At 41.4% G+C, this 20,793-nt stretch overlaps 1 long non-coding RNA gene across 3 annotated transcripts; it reads right to left on the bottom strand.

Moving 5' to 3' along the window:
* Window positions 1–2,564: 2,564 nt before the first annotated feature.
* LOC139437978 (uncharacterized) lies at window positions 2,565–13,364 on the bottom strand. 3 transcript variants are annotated; one of them, XR_011647874.1, is made up of 4 exons: window positions 13,203–13,364; window positions 12,260–12,496; window positions 11,716–11,754; window positions 2,565–3,294 (listed from the first exon to the last, which is right to left on the bottom strand). It is a non-coding gene; the product is annotated as an uncharacterized lncRNA (long non-coding RNA). The 3 variants fall into 3 exon arrangements; XR_011647873.1 differs by lacking the exon at window positions 11,716–11,754; XR_011647872.1 differs by lacking the exons at window positions 2,565–3,294; window positions 11,716–11,754 and having other exon boundaries at window positions 12,162–12,496.
* Window positions 13,365–20,793: the final 7,429 nt, after the last annotated feature.

Below are 20,793 nucleotides of genomic sequence, written 5' to 3' on the forward strand. Positions count from 1 at the left end.
CAATGGTCCACATCATAGCCCATACTCTCCCACGTTCCATCCAGTGGGCCCTGGGGGGATCTACAATGTCCCGTAATTGTCCGTGAAGCACCACCCAGGACAACTCCAAGTCCCGAAAACGCCTCCACATCTCATCTCTTTCTCCCATTCCCCGCACCCAGCAGCCACCATGGCCACTATTCCACACCAATGCCACATTTTCTCTGTGGGCATTGGATTGGTTGTGTCCATTGCAACATTTACCAGCAACTCCGAGTTGGACACATAGAAGGTGCTAAATAAATATTTGAATGAATAAATGAATGAATGAGTTTATAGATTGCATCCTGGTTCCTTACCATGTCTGAATTAATTTCTTTCTCCTCCTTCCCCCACATATCTCTGTAGATTGACATGAGATGTGCGCCTGGGTTTCACAACTACCATACATGTCTATCCACTCACAAAGAAGCTGAGGATTCTCCTTTTTTAAAAAAATATCCCATTCGGCCACTGGTCATCAGATCACTATTCCAAGAATTACTCTTCCATCCCAATACAACTCACCTGCCCATCCTTGACAGAAGATATAACTCAAATGGTCTGACTTGATTTTCAAGACCCTCCAGGGCTGTACCAAATAAACCACTCCAACCTTATTTCCTTCTGATTCTTAGTTCATCTGGGCTGCTCTCTTCTCCATCCCTGAAACATTCACCAGATGTTTTCTCTGTGGCTCCCTCTACTCCTCTTTGATCAATCCCACCTCCTTTTCAAACCCATCTCCAAACACCCCAGTCCAGATGCATGTCTCTGAAATCCCTACATTCTTTTTCTCTGAGCCACTCTTTATGTTATTTTATCCTTGTTTCATCTGTGGCTACTCTACCCTCCCAAATATACAGCTTGAAATGTGAGACCAGGTATTCGAGAACTTTATGTGTTTATAACACCTGTGCCTTAGATTTAGAAGGCACACACTACTTGCCTCCTCTGTGGAACACTCACTTCACTTGTAATTACTTATTTAGTGTCTGTTCAAACTTTGGATTATGTAAGTTCCATGAGGGTAGAAACATGACTCACCCCCATACCCCCTGCCTCCCACTTCCTTGTAGTAAGTGCTCCATAATTGTTTGTTGGAAGAATGGAATAAATATATGATCCAAACTGGCATTTACCTTGAAACTGTCTGTATTTCATCCACCCATTAGATCCCTAAGAACCTTAAGCATATCAAATCAGAATATTGTGGTGGGGCTGTGGATGAGTTTCATATTCAAAAGCATGTCAAATCAGGATATTGGGGTTGAGGGATGAGTTCCTACCCAAAAGCATGTCAAATCAGGATAAGAGGTGATAAGTCCTCCACCCAAGATTCCAAAGTGGAAATCATTATGTAATTGTTGGAAAAGTAATCAAACATCCATAAAATTAGATACCTACACATGTAAGCCAAGGCTCAGTCTTTTTTCTTTTCCTCATTAGAACAGAAATCTCAATGTTTTGATCAAGAAATTAAGGACAATAATGAAAACCAGGCAAGATGTGGCAGATGTGATTAGAATTCAGGAGTAGAAGCACCCTGGAGCAGAATGATGTTTCAAGACAACGGACAGCAGCTCACAAGGGCTTCCAAATGCTTGAACACTGCCTGTGTTGGATGCTGACCAAAAGGGATTGTGCCCTTAGGAGCTCATACGTCTGTTGTAAGACCTCAGGGCATCCCTTCACGTGAAACCTCCTCCTTGCCCTCCGACCTCTTAATCTGCCATGCTCTCTCCTGCTTTTTCATTTCTTTGCCTGCAGGTTGTGCAGCTTCCTGATCCCTTTGGGTCTGAGTGCTCCCTCTTTCCCAGTAGGCTTTTCCAACTGAGTTAAGAAGAAAGGCTAGTTAGAGGAAAGTGTATCTTGCAGCTCTGGCCCCTTGTATTCCCCACATCTACCTGCTCCTCAGATTGCCTTCCTAAGCAAAGCTCTATTTTGAGCATCATTATTATAGACATAGGGTATTTGTTCCCCAAATCCTTCCTATATACCAGGGATTGAGAGAGATATCAACAGTTAAAAGCCGATTTCCCTGGGTTCCAAACCATTTGATCCTCATGTTCTAGCTGCAATCCTAACCCAAACCTACTTTCTTCGCTCATTTAGAGTGAAAAAAATAATTTTGTTCTCATCTCGGCTACTGTGGTAGTGCTATATCAAGCAAGAAACATGGATGCTCCCATTTTTTCACTCCATATGCAAGCAATCACTAATGCTTGCTCATTTTCTCAAATACACCACTTCTTCCCTTAGGACTGGGATATGCCCATTGGTCAAGCCACCATCACCTCTGGCCTGGAAGATTACAACAGCCTCTGCACTGGTTGTCCTGACACCAAGTCTCCCTTGAAATATCTTCCGTCCATGGACATTTTTCTACATTTCAAATATAATCATGCTGTTCCCCTACTTACAGTCCCTCTATGACGAAGACATACTTCTTTCATATTAATGAGTCTTCATACAGCTTTGTCTAGAGAACTATCGGAAAAACAGAAAGGTTACAGAGTGCAACACGATCAAACCAAAGAGTTGAGTTAAATATGCATGTGCTAACATCACAGCATAACAAAATGTTTAATTTATCAAAAATAGAAAACATGTACGTTTCCATTAATTTTGGAATTCTGAAATACCTTCCAAGATTAGATGTTTGACAGACAGTTGAGCTAATTAAACATTATTCAAAATAATATGTAAAGTCCCAAGAACTCTTAAAATTCATCTCAGTGCAAGCCTATTATTAGATTTGATGGCCTCCCAAGGTCCCTATTATATAAACTCTGTTATCTGGCATGGACAGGAGAATCAGGAACCTTCCTTATTTAGCTTTTACTTATTCCCTCCCGCTTACAGGATTTTTGTGTGTGTGTGCTGTCTGCTTTCTGTGTCCATTTACTGTATGATCTTCTGTGTCTGTATTTATTTCTTTCCCCTCCTCCCCTTGCTGCTTTCTTCCTGTCAGCTCTCTGCGTCCATTTGCTGCAGGCTCTTCTGTGTTCTCGATTGTTTCCCTTCTTTTTGTTGTGTCACCTTGTTATGTCGTCTCTCCTCGGCATCTGCAGGCTAGCGGCTCTCCACAGCGTGTGGGCGATACTGCCTTCACAAGGATGCCCCAGGATGAACACCGAGGCATTCCCATATGGTAGACGGGAGCTCATCGGATTGAACCACAGCCGCTTCCCCTCCTTATTGATTTTCTAGCATCAAATGAGGAAACCGACGTGGCAAATGAGAAACAAGCGGATTGAAATGCTGCATGAGGTACTGATGGCAAATCACAGAAAAGAGAGACAAAATGACATGATTTTACATAGGTACTGATAAACAACACAACAAAAAAGAGCAGCATATGCCACAGCTAACCTGTAGGCATTTCCATAACTTGAGTTACATTTCTCTTTTACTACTTCAGAATAAAAAGTAAAAATGCCGTAAATTGCATTATCAAATCCAAATCAAACAGGGAAAGAATGGTGCAGAAGGAAAGGATAAAACATGGGTAGTAAATTGCTACTTCTTCCTTTACAAACACTACAGGATAAAAGGTAGAAAGATGGAAGATGCTTCTTTCTAACAGCTTGTTTCAGTAATTCACTTCAAAATACTCCCCAGCAAGGAATGAAATAGCAGACAATTGCTATTTGCATCTGAACTATATTGAGGGGGCATATTTGCACCCTGTTTCATTTCAAGTAATAAGAAATTGACAAAGAGAGAAAATGAATTTAAATTATACATTTTACCAGAAAGAAAAGAACAAAATACTGCTAGAATAAATTCTTTACTTAATCATAACTAGAGCTTCTGTGAGGAATGAAGCAGTGAATGTGGCACACTTTTAAGAATGTGATGTTTAATTAACTGTTTAGTCGTCTCCCTCATTTCCAAGTCACTCATATTTCAAAATTAGTACATTTTGGTAACCCGATTAAGGACTAGAACCATGCAACTCAGGTTCAGAGCGGTGCCAGGGTCTAAGAAAGAGTTCAACAGCACAATGTACATCGTAATAGTTCAAAGTCTTTGTTTGCATATCTTAGAATCCACTAAAAGAATCTCAACACATAGTACTTTTTCCACCCTTATCCATTTTTATAGCACCAGACACAAACACCCAGGACTTTCCAGATGTCTTCTCTCTCTCCGCTATCCTTTTCTTTTTTCCTGAATTATGTAGATTGACCTAAGCACTGTTAGCCAAAAATAATCCTCTTTTGAGTCTGTATCTATGGAGAAAATAGAGGAGGGTACAAGAGTCTCTTTGGCCCTGATGGAGGGGGTTTTAAAAGTGGGGTCCAGTCCCCGTTCTAAATTTTGTTCTATGACATTTCTTGCAACAATTTCAGCAACACAGAAGTGCCAAAATACAAATGGTATTCTGTCCTCATGTTTAATTTCTAAATGGTAGTAAGAGATATAGAGTATAACCCCTGTGGAAGGCAAAATTGGTTAAGGAGTTAAAAATGAGCTAATTTCTTGGGAAGTTAGTGCAGCTCTCAGAGGAAGTGACTGCAAGAATTAAACTGGTCCAAACTCTAAGAGTTATCTGCCTCCAACCCTCCTACCAAAAGAAACATACCAAAAACAAAAGAAAGAAGTTAGAATATTTTAAGCCTGTTATAGGCTTAGTCTCAGAACTCACAGAAGCCCTTCAATCTAAGGCGAAAAACTCCTTGAGAAGCTGGAAAGGTGGATAGTCTTCTAATAAAACTTTCAAAGGACAGTGATAGAGGCGGTAGGTCACACAGGATCTGTGAAGGCCAGCCAGGGCTTCACAGACTGCTTTGCTTGGTGTTCCTCTGTTCCCTTTTCTAGATGCACAGCAGTCCAAAAGTCACAATCATTTGCACTCCTTCCTTATTTTCTCCTCTACTTACTTTCTGTCTTTAAACATCTTAATTGTTGTCTTCAATGATTTTCTGTTTAATAGAAGTCCTAAAATATAATTCACATATATATTTTTAGATATTGGTTGAATTTTCTGACTCAAATTGCTTTTGATGCCTAAAAATCAGTTCAGTTGAAATGTTTTCTTTCCAAAACACAAATTATGATGAAAACCTCCCCTTAATGGAAACCCAATATGAGAATAGGGAAAGTTGAAGTAGAGATTGAGGCTCAATGTCAGGAATTCTAATTTGGATATTTCAAATCCAGCTGGTTCTTGTTCCAAATCCAACCACTGGTGTTGAGATGGTAGATTTTAAACAATAGTTGTAACTTCTTAGGAGACTCCTCAGGAATTGTGAAAGTTTCTCAACGAACAACGGATTAGGCCATGGACCCCTTGCACTGTAAAGAACCAGTTACTATGAGGTAATATCAAAAGTATGAGCAGTTAAAAGATCAACCAGTTTTAATTTTAAAAATAAAAAAATGCTTACTGTTTTTGAAACCCTAAGAGGGTTAAGAAGCTAGAGATAAATGGTAAAAAACATGGAAGGACACAGAGTAAAAGATACATCATGGGACTGAGAGCTTAATATTAGTTGTTGCTCTTACAAGTATTTTAGCATTTGATTACAATAGTAATATACTTTTTAGGAGGTTCTGTAGTATGAAACTGGGACCTAGTCTATGGGAAACAGGTGTTCAACCACTGAGCTACACCTACCCACAGTCATTTATTTTTTACCTGAAGTAGGGAAGAAGAAAAAGAAGGAGAAGCAAACAAGAAAAAAGAGAAATTTTGGTCTTTTCTCTACTCTCACAGAAGAATGACTATAGTTACTCTGCAGGAGAGACTTTGTTCTAAGGTGCTTCAGTTTTATAGAGTACAAATCAAAATCTTGACCCAGTGTAAACCCTGTGCATAATTCTAAGGGAAAATGACTTCAATGCAGGATTCAAAAGGAAGCATGTCATGTCCCTCTTTTAAAAACTGAAAAGAGTTGTGTGAGTGAAAATGGAGGTCTAAAGATCTCTGAAACTCCCTTGTACCCTAAGCAATGATATTCAGGCAAAAATCCTCAGAATCATTTTTTCAGGATGCTGGAAGATATCAAAATGGTTGTAGCAATCCAGGGAGTGGTTATTAAAGAAAAATGGATCATTCTAGGTAAAAACAGAGAGTTTAATGCCATCCTTACTTGCCTTACTCCCATGCCCCCATTCTTTTGCTCCACAGTAGCCATGAAATCCAACAGCCTACAATTACCATGAACGCCAGCATCCTGGACGTCATGAGGATGGGGAAGAATAGGGCTGGAGCTATTCCAAAGCCCCAGTCCTAGAGAAATTGAACTATTTCAACCACCTGGTTCCCTGATTGAATATTTTCTTAGGCTATATTTATTCAACCTGACTTGTACTTATTCCGGAGAAAAATTATTTTCCCCAAGGACAGTTACTGAAAATCAATTCTAATAATGCATAGAACAATGAGAAAGAAGATCAACAAGGAAAGAGTAGAACTGAACACTATAAAATAACTAGACATAGCAAACATCTATAAATCACCTGATCTACAAAAGGAAGAATATATATTCTTCTCAAGAGCACATAAAAAATTATCAGGATAGATAATATGCTAGGATATAAAAAAAAATGCCTCACTAAATTTAGAGATGGAAATCATACAAAGCATGTACTCCAGCCACAATGGAATGAAATTAGAATTGTATAATGTAAGGGAAATTTGGAAATTCACAAATATTTGGAAATTGAATAAATACTCCTAAATACCTGTCGTGACTTGCACTGTGTTTCCCAAAATGATATGTTCAAGTCTCCACATCAATCACTTGTGAATGTGAACTTATTTGGAAACAGGATCTTGGCGGATGTCATTAAATTAGGATGAGGGTCTTAACAGACAAGGGTGAGCCCTATTACAATGATAGGTGTCTTTATAAGAAGAGGGAAATTTGGACACACAGGGAAAACATGATCTAAAAATAGAGGCAGAAATTGGAGTGATGAATCTGTAAGCCAAGGAAAGGCAAGAAATACTGGCAACCACCAGAAGCTAGAAGAAGCAAGAGAGTGGGGTGTATAGACTTGCTAACACCTTGATTTTGTACTTCTAGCCTCCAGAACTATTAGAGTATAATGTTGCATTTTTTAAGCCACGCAGTTTTTGATACTGTGGTATAGTCGTTCTAGGAAATGAATGTAAAATTCAATGTGGAAAAGAGGAATTCACAAAGGATGTGAAGAGTGAAAAGAAAAACACAGCTTGCAAAAACTTACGGGATTTAGCTAAAACAATTGAGATGGAATTTTATAGCTGTAAATATATCTATTGGGAAAGAGGAAAGGGGAAGTGGATGTCGCTAAACCACCTGGGTGCCTGACTCCCACATGAGAATTCTTGGGTTCAGGCCCCAGTGCCTCCTAAAAGAGGAAAAGCAGACGCCACCTCTGGATGCAAAAGAGCTAGAAGCCACCTCTTGACCCAAAAGAGCTAGAAGACACAGTAGCCTGTGGGGAAGAGATGTGGCTCAGCCCATTGGGCACTCACCTCTCATGTGGGAGGTCCTGGGTGGGGTTCCCAGTGCCTCGTGGAGAAGGCAAGCAATCAAAAAATGTCTAGAGAGAGGAGTAAAGCATCAACAGGAAGGGGCATAAATAAATAAACAAATAAATAAATTTAAAAAACTGAACAAAAGAGAGAAAAACACAACTCAATAAGCTACCTTTCCAACTGAGGGTTGTAAAAAAGAACAACTTAAAACCTGAGAAACAAAAGCAAGGAAATAGTAGAAATGAAAGAGAAAACATTAAATAGTGAGTATAAAAAAATAGAGAAAAATCAACAATTCCAAGGGGGGTTCTTTGAAAATATCAAAGAAACAGAATACTTTAATCAGACCAAGAAGAGTGCACAGACTCAATTCAGTAAAATTAGGCATGACGGAGGAAATACTATTACCGACTTAAATAAAAAAGGATTATATTGACATACTATGAATATTTGTATGCTAAAAATTAGATAACCGAGGAGAAATAGAAAGATTCAGAGAAAGGCATAAATTTCCAAAACTGATTCAAGGACCATCCCAGGGGCCACAGGCTGGAGGAATAGAGTATGGATTAGAGTGGACTTACTGATATTCTTCTATGGAACGATTGTGATTAGTAATGGAAGGATTTGTAGCTTTGGTGTGGAGAAATTGACCACCGTAGCTACTGAGGGTAGGGAGAGAGAGGAAGAGATGTCATGTGGGGGCATTTTCAGGACTTGGAATTGTCCAGGGTGGTACTGCAGGGACAGAGAATGGACATTGTAGGTTCTGCCATGGCCCACTGGGTGGACTGGGGGAGAGTGTAAAATACAATGTAGACCACTATCCATGTGGTGCAGCAGTGCTCCAAAATGTATTCACCAAATGCAATGAATGTGCCGCGACGATGAAAGAGGTTGTTGATGTGGGAGGAGTGGGGTGAGGGGGTTGGGGGGCCTACGGGGACCTCAGATATTTTGAGTGTAACATTTAAAAAAATAATGATGGAAAAAATAAGAATACATAGAAAATGAAAATTGACATCTAATAATTTTAAAAAATTAGATTAGTAATTGAAAAACCTCTCATAAACAAAAGCTATCAACCAGACTGCTTCACTGGTAAATTCTACCAAAGAGAAGCAAAATCAGTGCCAATCCTTCACAAATTCTTCCAAAAACAGAAGAGAGAATACTTTCCAACTCATATTAGTAGTCCAGTATTTCCCAGACTCCCAAAACAGATGAAGACATCACAGGCAATAAAAACTACCAGCCATTATCCCATATAAATATAGACACTAAATCCTTAACAATTTTCTGGCAAACAAAAAATCATGGGATACAATATGACCAAGCGGGGCTTATCCTAGGAATGAAAGTTTGACCCAACATACAAAAGTTAATCAACGTAACAGATCATATTAATGCATTAAAAAGAAAGTACACAAGATTATCTGAACAAATACTTAAAAACGGTTTGACAAAATCCAACTCCTTTTTTTGACAGAAACACTGAACACACTAGGAATAGAAGGGAAGCTCCTCAACCTGATAAAATCATCTACACAAAAGCCACAGCTAAACTTACACTTAATGGTGAAAGACAGGATGTATTCTCCCTACAACAACAACAACAGAAAAAGCAGAGAGATGTCCAGTCCCACCACTTCTATGCAACAATTGACTCAAGAGTCCAGGCAGGGAAATTAGGGCTGAAAATGAAGTAAATGGCATGTCGAGAAATATTCCCACATGTCTATGGTCAGCTGATTTTCCACAGGGATGCCACGAACATTCAATGAGGAAAGAACAGTCTTTTCAAAAAAAGGTCTAGGATAACAGTACAGCCACATGCAAAATAATTGGCCTGCTCCTGATGTGAGTCCCCATAAACCCATGAAGGTCACTTAAGCGGAGTCCCCTTCCCCTCTCAGCCCTGTCATTTCGTGTTCAGGTGTCTCATGGAGGTGAGGGCTATCGTCGGTGAAGGACAAACTCAAGTAGGAAGTGGGAGAGGGTCCAGGCTCTGCCAGACATCAAGGCGAGGACCCTGAAGGAGGGGTCCTCCCACCCCAGATAGACACGACCACCTAGAAGGCAGTTCCCTACCTGCTATCAGCCCTGGGAGCTGCAGGGCCTCGTGGCTGGATGTGGAGTATATGACTTCTGTCCAGATGGCCCAAGAGGGGAGGGCCATGGTCCGAGGAGCCAGTCTTCAGGTCAGAGAAGGGAGGGGACCCAGGTTCTACCAAGTGTGAAAGTGAGAAAGATGAGGGAGGACTGAAGGTCCTCCTACCCCAGGCAGAAGGGAACACAGCCCACCCTGTCCCTTCTTTTGCCCTGAGAGGCCCAGGCAGGGTCCCCGAATGTTGTTTCCTGACTTCCAACATGGGCTTCTGAGGGAAGTAAGGCTTCCTCTGAGCAAAGATTCAGATAAGCACAGGGAGAGGTTCCAGGCCTTGCCAGGATTCGACGTAAAGTCCCGCAGGAAAGAGTGAAAGGATCTACAACCACAGACTCCAGAGAAAATGGTCCTTGATGCCAAGGAGGTCCCAGGTCGAGTTCCTGGGTATGGTGTTACCTGACTTCCGTCTGAGGGGGCGGACTGAGGTCAGCCGAGTGAGGGGGCCGAGGCTCTGCCAGGCATCAAGGTGAGGACTCGGAGAGAAAACTAAGGGAGCGTCCCACCCCTACAAAGAGCGGGCACCCCTGAAAGCTGCCCCTGCTGCTGGCCTTGGGAGGTCACAGGCAGAATTGTCAGTCAGAGGCTCCTCCTCCCTCACTCCTAGTTCAGATGCCTCATGGAGATGAAGGCTGTGGCCTCAGGGACCATCCTCAGAGCAGCAGAAGGGTGGGGCTCCATGAGCTGTTAGAAATAAATAGGAGTATATTGAGAATGTCTGAGACACTCCCCCCAGAATGCAGGGGCCCCCATAGAATCCACTTGCCCCGAGACAATGGAGAAAACCAACAAAACCAGCAGTTGATTATTTGCAAAGATCAAGAAAATTTGGCAATTTTTGGTCCAACTAAGGAAAAGCAGGTTGTTGAAGTGGGAGGAGTTGGGGAAATGGGGTATGTGAGATCCTCTTAAATTTTTTGTGGAATATGTACCTTAAAAATTTTTAGTAAAAATGAAGAAAATATAGTAATATAAAACAAAGCCTACTTGATATTACATCCAGATGATGACATATGAGTACTTTTCATTTTAATTTTTATAAGGTTGTCTGTTTTCTACGTGAAGCACATATAATTTTCATAATAAAGGCGATGGATGCCATTTGAAAAAAAAACAAAAAGAAATAGAAATTAATAACTAAAATCAGAAATGGAAGTGTGGGCATCACTAGCAAACTTAAGAACTAAACAGGACTGTAAGAGAATACTGTGAATAACTGTCCACCAACAAATTCACTAACCTATACAAAACGGCCAAATCCCTAGAAACACACAAACCACCAAAACTCACTGAAAAATGAATATCTGGTCAGACCTATAACTGATAGAGCCTGAATCAGTTACCAAAAACATCTGCTTTGCTTTTGGGAATGTGAAAGAGTTCAGTCATTGTAAAAACAGTTTGGGGGTTCCTCAAAAAGTTACATGGACAATTACCATACGTTCCATCAGTAAAACTCCTCGACATATACTTAAAAGAATAAAAAACAGCTACTCAAACAAGTCCAGGTACACACAAGTTCAGAGCAGCACTACTCACTTTTACCAAAAGGGTGAAGCAACCCAAATGTCCATCAGCGGATTAAGGGCTAACCAAACTGCAGTACATACACATACAATAGAGTATTACTCAGACATATAAAAGAATACATTCTTCAGGGGGGATGAAGCTCGAGAACATGCAAAGTGAAAAAAGCGGCCAGTTGTGCGATTCCATTTATGTGATAAATCCAGAAAAGGTAAATCCGTAGAGAAAAACGCAGATTGGTGGATGCCGGGTCCGGGGGTGGCAGGGGCTGTTGTGTGGATGGGGAGTGACTGCTTCATTCCTAAAGGGCACAGAGTTTCTATTTGGGTACGAATAATGTGCTTGGGACATTCCCAACACTGTGAGCTTATTAAATGCCACTTAACTGTTTGCTTTAGAAGAGGTAATTTTTTTAGGTGACGTTCACCTCCATTTTAAAAGCACACTTAATACATAAGTAAATAGAAATGTAAATGTTTAACTCAGTAAGTCTACCGTTCAGAATCTATCTTAAGAAAATAACACAGACCTTTATACACAGACCTTCATACAGGAATTCAATTGAATCCTGGAAAAAATGGAAGACAATTTAAAGTATTCAACAATTACCTTGTAATGCATCTTTATACATCCATTCTATAGTGTTTTTAAAAATTTTTGGCAAGAGGAAAAGCCATAAACTAAATGAACAAAAATGCGGGGAAAAATTTGATGCTAATCTTTCAAAACAGTAAACATTATCTATGATTGTTATGCGTTTAGTGTCTTAATACAATTATAAAAGTAAGAAGACGTTCAGTGTAGTTAATGCTGAATGTCAGGGCACAACTGATTTTCATTTCCTACATATCCCAAATTGTCTTATTCACCTTGATATTCACCTGAATATCTGAATCCCAGAACCTCCCCTCCACACAAGGGAAAAGGGAAGAAAATTTTGCCTGGCCGAGTGGTCAAAGAACCTCGGACACGGAAGAGAGCTAACTCAGTTTTATTTTCTGCAGTAAGAAACATTTAAGCTCAACCTTCTTGCTGCAACTGGGGAACCAAATGACATCTAACAGCTAACATACCCAAAAAAATGAGACTGGAAACGTGAAGTGGCACAGACTCCAGGAATCAATGGCCTAGAGAAGGAAGCACTGCCTGTGAAGGGAGTCAGAGTTAGGCTTCAGGCCCCCTTTCCACGTCGACATTTGGTGGGAAACAGGGGTCCAAAGTTCTTCATTGTCGGCACCACCAGGAAAAGCTGCTTCAGAAAGGAGGTGAAAGAAATTCGGAGTTGCCCAAGGTCTTCAGCAATCAATCTGCTAAAAAACAGGAGAACAAAAGCAAATCTATTCAAAAGCGTAAATTCCCCACTAGGCCCAGCGCACCATGCCCCCTCCTTAGAACTCGTATTTAGGTGTTTCTCTTCGCCATTAGAGTCACCCATCGCGTGTGATTGGCCCTGCGCCAGGCTGCCACCCCGCGCCCATTACCATGATTGTTATGAGGGACTGCATAACAGTGGGGGGGGACTGCAACCCCCCATTCCATCCCGTAGGATGGGAAAGGCCCTCTGAGGGTGCTGGAGATCTGGTTAAGGCACCAGCCTGGACCGACTTTGCCTGGGCCCCCAGCCTTCCACCCACGTCAGCCCTGGGGTCACATGACACCCTGGCCCACCTCCCTGTCCATTCCTTCCGGTCAACCCTTGGGTCATGTCTGTTAGCTCCACTGCTCCCCACGCCTAGCCTTCTCCCGCTCCCCACTCAGGCCTTCTATACCTGCTGGCTGCCCCGTTCACCCTGCCCGACCTCCACCTCAGAGCGACGGGTCCCTCTCAAAGGACCTGATGGGCCCCTTCTCAAGGATACAACACGTGTAGCTGCCTTCGAGAGCCACTCGAAGATGGACCACGACCTGCGCCCGTGCCCGCGCCCCCACCTGCAGCGCCCACGACTCCCGCGCTAATGGCGCCGCCAGGGCCACCAGGGCTCCCGGGACCCCCGGGGCCAGCCTGCCGATTGGTACCTCCGGCACTTCCAGGTCCGCGAGGGCCACTTGCGCCACCGGCCGCGTCCTCCTCCCCGGCCTCCATGGCCTCCGCTCGCCCGCCTGCCTCTCGGAGCCCTCAGGACACGCGTCTCGCCTCTTTGTCCGCCGCTGCCGGCCTGAGCCGCCCCCCGAAGCTCCGCCCCCTCGGTCCCCTACCCGGCGGGCTCTCAGCGCGCCTGCGCAAACAGCCTCCTGTCTAGGAGGCAGGGCATGTGACCGCTTCCCGCCAAACCTGCCGCGCCCAGGAGTCCCTGCCCGCTGCTGACACTGAGCCAACACCGACGTGGCCCATCTCCCGTATAACCATACCTCTCGCCTGAGCAGCAGGCCTGGAGTCCAGTGGTGGTCCCTAGTGGCGAGACGACCTCCAAGACTTGCAGACCACAGGGCAGGTTGGAGAGGCAGGGACTAGAGTGGGGACGTAGGACTCTCCACAAGGGCGAGGAAAGACAAGGCGCAGCAGGGCGAGGGACAGTGCCTGCCAAGACTGCTGGGTTGACGGCGGATGAGAGGAGGAGCCCTTGGGGACCGCGGGCCAGTGTAAGGAGCTTGGACTTGATCCTGGAGGCACTACGGCTCTAGGGAGCTTTTGAAGTGTCAGGGTGTAAAGCAAACAACTTCTTGGAAAGATCCCATTGGAGCCATTTGTACATACCAGGGAGTGTTCACACATCAATCTCTCAGTGCTCAATCACGTTCCATCATACAGTATTTCAACCATACAGACACAAGAGACAGAAATAAACCCCAGAGCACAGATACCAAAAAAAGTGGTAAAATAATTATAAAGCGAGTAGTTTTGACTATTTACCAACTTTGTTTTAATATAAGTGATATGATCATAATGTATGTAGTTGACATTTTAAGAACACCTACATTGAACAATAAGTCCCAGGCTTTCTGACAGTGTAGCCAGCTCTCATGAGCCAATATGTGTCAGCCCACTGTCACTTACTGGTCCCTTTCACATCCTTACATCTCTGTACATAGTCATTTCTTCTTTAAACTTCAATCATACAGGTGTGAGTATGCCATTTCTTTCCTGCTGTTTCCATGTGTATGTATCTGTGTAGGTGTGTCTGTATGCAGATATCTTTGTATGTATCAGTCAGGGTTCATTTTATTTATTTTTTATTTTTGTCTTTATTTCTTTTTTTAATATTACATTCAAAAAATATTTGTTCTTTTGATGCTCATGCTTTTGGTGTGAAGTTCATGAAGCCATTTCCTATTACAAGGTCTTGTAGATGCTTCCCTACACTGCTTTCCAAAGTCTTTATGGTCTTGCCTCTTAGATTTAGGTCTTTCATCCAACTTGAGTTGATTTTTGTATAAGATGTGAGCTGGTAATCCTCTTTCACTCTTTTACATATGAATATCCAGTTCTCCAGGAACCATTTGTTGAATAGGCCATTCTCTCCCAGTTGAGAGGGTTTGGTGGTTTATCGAATACTGTATGACTATATATATGAGAATCTATATCAGAACTCTCAGTTCAGTTCCATTGGTCTGTGTGTCTCCCCTGCCAATACCGTGCTGTTTTCACTACTGTAGCTTTGTAGTATGTTTTGAAGTCACGTAGTGTGATTCCTCCAATTTCGTTTTTCTTTTTCAATATGTCTTTGGCTATTCGGGGCCTCTTTCCTTTCCAAATAAATTTCATAGCTAGTTTTTCTAGTTCCTTAAAGAAGGCTGTGTTGATTTTTATTGGGATTGCATTGAATGTGTAGATCAGTTTTGGTAGGATAGACATCTTAATAATATTCAGTCTTCCTATCCATGAACAAGGAATATTCTTCCATTTATTTAGGTCTTCTTTGATTTCCTTGAACAGTCTTGTATAGTTCTCGGTGTATAAGTTTTTTACCTCTTTAGTTAAATTTATTCCTAAGTATTTGATTTTTTTTATTTACTATTGTGAATTGTATTTGTTTCTTGATTTCCTCCTGATCTTGCTCATTATTGGTGTACATAAATGCTACTGATTTTTGTGCATTGATCTTATCACCTGCGACTTTACTGAACTCATTTATGAGTTCTAGAAGCTTTGTTGTAGATCTCTCAGGGTTTTCTATATACAGGATCACGTCTTCTGCAAATAATGACATTTTGACTTCTTCCCTTCCAATTTGAATGCCTTTTATATCTGGTTCTTGCCTCAGTGCTCTTGCAAGTACTTCCAAAACAATGTTAAATAGGAGCAGAGACAATGGGCATCCTTGTCTTGTTCCTGAGTTTAGAGGAAAGGATTTCAGGATTTCACCATTGTAAACAATGTTGGCTGTAGGTTTTTCATATATACTCTTTATCATGTTCAAAAAGTTTCCTTGTACTCCGATCTTTTGAAGTGTTTTTATCAAGAAGGTGTGCTATATTTTGTCAAATCGCTTTTCTGCATCTATAGATATAATCATGTGATTTTTTTCCTTCAATCTGTTTATATGGTGTATCACATTGATTGATTTTCTTATGTTGAACCATCCTTGCATACCTGGAATAAATCCCACTTGGTCATGGTGTATAATTCGTTTCATGTGTTGTTGAATATGATTAGCAAGTATTTTGTTAAGTATTTTTGCGCCTAGGTTCATTAGAGAAATTGGTCTGTAATTTTCCTTTCTTGTGGTGTCTTTGTTTGGCTTTGGTACTAGGATAATGTTGGCCTCATAGGAGTTCGGCAATGTTCCTTCTGTTTCAATTTTTTGGAATAGTTTCAACAGGATTGGTGTTAGTTCTTTCCGTAATGTTTTGTAGAATTCACCTGTGAAGCCGTCTGTCCCTGGGCTCTTCTTAGTTGGGAGATTTTTAATGACTGATTCTATCTCTTTGCTTATGATTGGTTTGGTAAGATCCTCAATTTATTCTTTCGTCAATATGGGCTGCTTATGTGTTTCTAGGAATTTGTCCATTTCCTCTAAATTGTCATTTTTGTTGGAATATAGTTTTTCAAAGTATCCTCTTATGATAGTCTTTATTTCTGTGGGGTCAGTGGGGTCAGGGGTCACCTTTCTCTTTTCGTATTTTGTGTATTTGCATCTTTTCTCTTTTTTTCTTTGTTAGTCTTGCTAAAGGTTTATCAATTTTGTTGATCTTCTCAAAAAACCAGCTCTTGTTCTTGTTTATTTTTTCAAGTGCTTTTTTATTGTCTATTTCATTTAGTTCTGCTCTTATCTTTGTTATTTCCTTCCTTCTTCTTCCTGTTGGGTTACTTTGTTGTTGTTTTTCTAATTCCATCAAAAGTGCAGTTAGTTCTTCAATTTTTGCTCTTTCTTCTTTTTTGATATGTGAATTTATGGCTATAAATTTCCCTCTCAGTACTGCTTTTGCTGCATCCCATAAATTTTGGTATGTTGTGCTATCATTATCATTTGATTCAAGGTAGTCATTGATTTCTTTTGAGATTTCCTCTTTGACCCACTGTTTTTCTAAGAGTGTGCTGTTTAATTTCCAAATTGTGGTGTGAAGTCTGGGCCTCCGTCCCTTGCAAATTTCCAGCTTCACTCCACTGTGATCAGAGATATTGTTTTGTATGATTTCGACCTTTCTGAATTCAGTAAGCCTTTCTTTGTGGCCTAGCATATGGTCTATCTTGGAGAATGTTCCATGTGCGCTTGAGAAAAATGTATATCCTGCTGTGTTTGGGTGTAATGATCTATATATGTCTATTAGATCCAGCTCTTCTAGTATACTGTTCAAATGTTTTGTTTCTTTAGTGATTCTCTTTTGAGATGTTCTGTCCAGAGTTGATAGTGGTGTATTAAAATCCCCCACTATAATTGTAGATGCATCTATTTTTTCACTTAGTATTTCCAGCGTTTGTCTCACGTATTTAGAGGCACCCTTGTTAGGTGCATAAATATTTATGATCGTTCGATCTTCTTGACAGATTGTCCCTTTCACTAAAATGTAGTATCCTTCTTTGTCTCTCACAATTGTTTTGCATTTAAAGTCTATTTTGTCTGATATTAATATAGCTACTCCTGCCTTTTTTTGGTTGTTGTTTTCTTGTATGATTGTTTTCCAGCCATTCACTTTCAATCTCCATGCGTCTCTGGGTCTAAGATGTGTCTCTTGTAGACAGCATATGGATGGGTCATATTTCCTTATCCAATGTCCCAGTCTGAATCTTTTGATAGGTGAGTTTAATCCGTTGACATTCAGTGTTATTACTATCAAGGAATTATTTGTGTTAGCCATATTTTGATTGGATTTGTGTTTGTCATATTTTGTTTGTATATATTTTTTTGTCTTTGTTGTTGTTGTTGTTGGTCTTATACTCTCCTCCAACTTTGCCTTTCCTGATTTTTCCTTTCTTCCTGCAGAACTCCCTTTAGAATTTCTTGAAGGGGAGGTTTCTTGTTGGTATACTCTTTCAGTTTCTGTTTATCTGTGAATATTTTGAACACTTCATCATGTTTGAATGCTAGTTTAGCTGGATAGAGTATTCTTGGTTGGAAATTTTTTTCCTTTAGTACCTTGACTATATCATACCACTGCCTTCTTGCCTCCATGGTTTCAGATGAGAAATCAACACTTAATCTTATGGAGCTTCCCATGTATGTGATGGTTTTCTTTTCTCTTGCTGCTTTTAGAATTTTCTCTTTGTCTTGAGCATTGGATAATTTGACAAGTATATGTCTTGGGGTGGGCCTGTTGGGATTTATGACCAGTGGAGTGCGCTGTGCTTCTTGGATATGTACATCTGTCTCTTTCAGTAGATTTGGGAAGTTTTCAGCCATTATTTCCTACAACACTCCTTCTGACCCCTTTCCCTTCTCTTCTCCTTCTGGAATGCCTATAATACGTATGTTTGAGCATTTTGCATTATCATTCAGGTCCCTTAGCCCTCTCTGGATTTTTTCTACCTTTTTATTGACCACTTCTACTATCTGTTTGATTTCCAATGTGCTGTCTTCCACATCACTAATTCTCTGCTCTGCCTCTTCTAGTCTGCTGATATTTGCTGCAAGTGTATTTTTGATTTCTTGAATTGTGATTTTCATTTCCATCATATCTTTTATTTTTTTGCACATGTCTGCAATTTCCCCCCATGTGTTGTCTTCATGTTGTTAACCTCTTTCATTACTTCATCAAATTTGTCGGTGATAAATGTTCTGAGATCTTTCATTGCTTGTGCGAAGATCTGCTCCCCTTCCTGATTTTTAGGTTGTTGATTGGATTCAGCCATGTTTTCCTGATTACTTGTTTTGTTTGTAGATTTTTGTTGCTGTCTTGTCATCATTTTTTCTTGATGGGTTTATTCAGTTCCTGGGCTTTTTTGTCTAGTTTTGGGGATTAATTAGCTGTTGCTTTTGCGTAAGTGTTATATCTTCTCTTTGTCCCTTTTTTCTTCTTGTTCCAATTTCTTATTGCTGGTTAAGTTCACTTTAAAGGAAAGTATTAGTGCTGGGGAAAGGCAATTGTGTAAGGAAGGAAAAAGTGTAATGTAGTATTGGTGATATATGTTATCAAAGCTACAATATGAGTTCTGGGAGGATGGAGGTTAGATCATGTAAATTGTGTAGAGTTATAGTAGTAGGAAAGTACCTAAAATGAGGTAGACGACTGAATATGGGAGGAATATGGTACGTACTAAGAAGCTATTGTTTTCGTAAGAGACGGAGAGAGAAAAGAGAAGTAATATTTTCAAGGGCGGATACCAGATTGAAAACTAAACAGAAGTATTAGAAATTAAGAGTGAGACACTTTGTGGGTCAAAGAAAGGGAGGTGGAATATAGGAGAGATAGCAGATGGTGGAGGATATCAAGTTGTAGGGGAAAGGGGATAGTGTAGATAGCCTAAATCTATTCACAGAGAAATGAGCCAGTGGAGGATGAGGAAACCCAGGAAATGTGAGGTGTTTCCTGCAGGACCTATTGTATTGTTAAGATAAAATAGAATAAGAAGAAGATCAGGGACAAGAAAGTGAGGATAAATAAAAAAAAAGAGACTTTGGGGGATACGTTGGGAGAAAAGACTAGGGGATAATGCAATGCCAGGAATCAGAACATTAAAAAACTAGAATAAAAAATAGAAATAGAATAAAAATAAAAACAAAACAAAATAAAACCAAGAAGAAAAAATGCAAACGTTGAGGGCTAGGACATTCAAGGGCCTCAGAAGAACCTCAGGGCGTGGTGGATTCAGGGATGGACAGTCTGAGGTATTGAGGCCTCAAGAGGTGTGATTCTCTGGCATGTGGGCCACCAGAGTCCAGGGAACTCAGACCTGGCAAACTCAAGTCCAGTTAACAGGGAGCCTGGGAGCACCACAGTGCATCACTGCCTTCAGGGATCCCCGCAGCTGGGTGCCAGCCCTATGGGTGAGGTCTCATCCACAAGCTCTATCCTGTGTTCTGTGTTCTACAATTCACTTACTTACTAGGGTCTATTGTGTGGCTATATCACCAATTGACTTCAGGAACCCTCCCACCCTGTGGTCCCCAGGAACGTCCACCTGGGGGCTCCTCTAGGCTGCAGCCAATTTAATGACTCAGATCAATATCCAGTTCCGGGGGAGGGGCTCCAGCCAGAAACGCTAATAACAGAGTCCAAACCCGAAATTCCCACGCTTCACAAAATATTCCCCTAATCAGCTTCCAAACGTCTGCCACCCCGCAAGACCCTGGTAGTGTCTCATTGTTGCTATCCCTTTGAGACTGCTGTAGGTCAGCAGCCAGGCTTAGGGGGGGGACGTGGCTATAGGCGGAAATGCTATTGTTTGTGTCTGCAATCAAAAATTGCCCCCACTTTGCCCTAAAACCCCCGTCTGTCTGCGCAAATGGGTCCGCAAGCACCTCCCTTCCCACCAACCCCCAGTAGGCTGCCCAGGGCCCACGAACTCCCCAGTACTGCAGAGCCTCCAAAAAAAAAAAAAACAAAGAACAGAAACCCCACCGCCAGGCTCGGCCTGGCTCCCCTGGCCGCTGCCGCTTGGCGCCTGGCCCGGCTCAGCCCTCCTGGCCGCTGCCACATGGCGCTCGGCCCGGCTTCCCCCCACCGCTGCGGCGCCAAACGCCTCGGCTCCGTCTACCCAAGGAGGGAATGCTCCAAATGTAGCTGGGATGTCCGTATATATTTCACAAACGGATCCTCTCTGTTACCTTCCCTCCAAATCGATGTCCAGACGCCCCCAGACCAGCAAAAATCCTGAAATGCCCCAGTCCCAAAGAGTCTCCAACGCTGCCCAGCCGATTCCCCACAGGAGCTAGTAACCGGGAAGTTCACTCAGCCACCATCTTGCTCTCCCCCCCTAAAGGATGTTGCTTTGATTTTTATGGGGATTTCATTTAATGTGTAGATCAGTTTTGGTAGGAAAGACATCTTAATAATATTTAGTCTTCCTATCCATGAACAGGGAATATTCTTCCATTTATTTAGGTCTTCTTTGATTTCCTTGAACAGTGTTGTGTAGTTCTCTGTGTATAAGTTTTTTACCTCTTTAGTTAAATTTATTCCTAGGTATTTGATTTTTTTATTTACTATTGTGAATGGTATTTGTTTCTTGATTTTCTCCTGAGCTTGTTCTTTATTGGTGTCCAGAAATGCTACTGATTTTTGCGCATTG

The sequence above is a fragment of the Dasypus novemcinctus genome, chromosome X (genome assembly GCF_030445035.2).
Source record: "Dasypus novemcinctus isolate mDasNov1 chromosome X, mDasNov1.1.hap2, whole genome shotgun sequence".
NCBI lineage: Eukaryota > Metazoa > Chordata > Mammalia > Cingulata > Dasypodidae > Dasypus > Dasypus novemcinctus.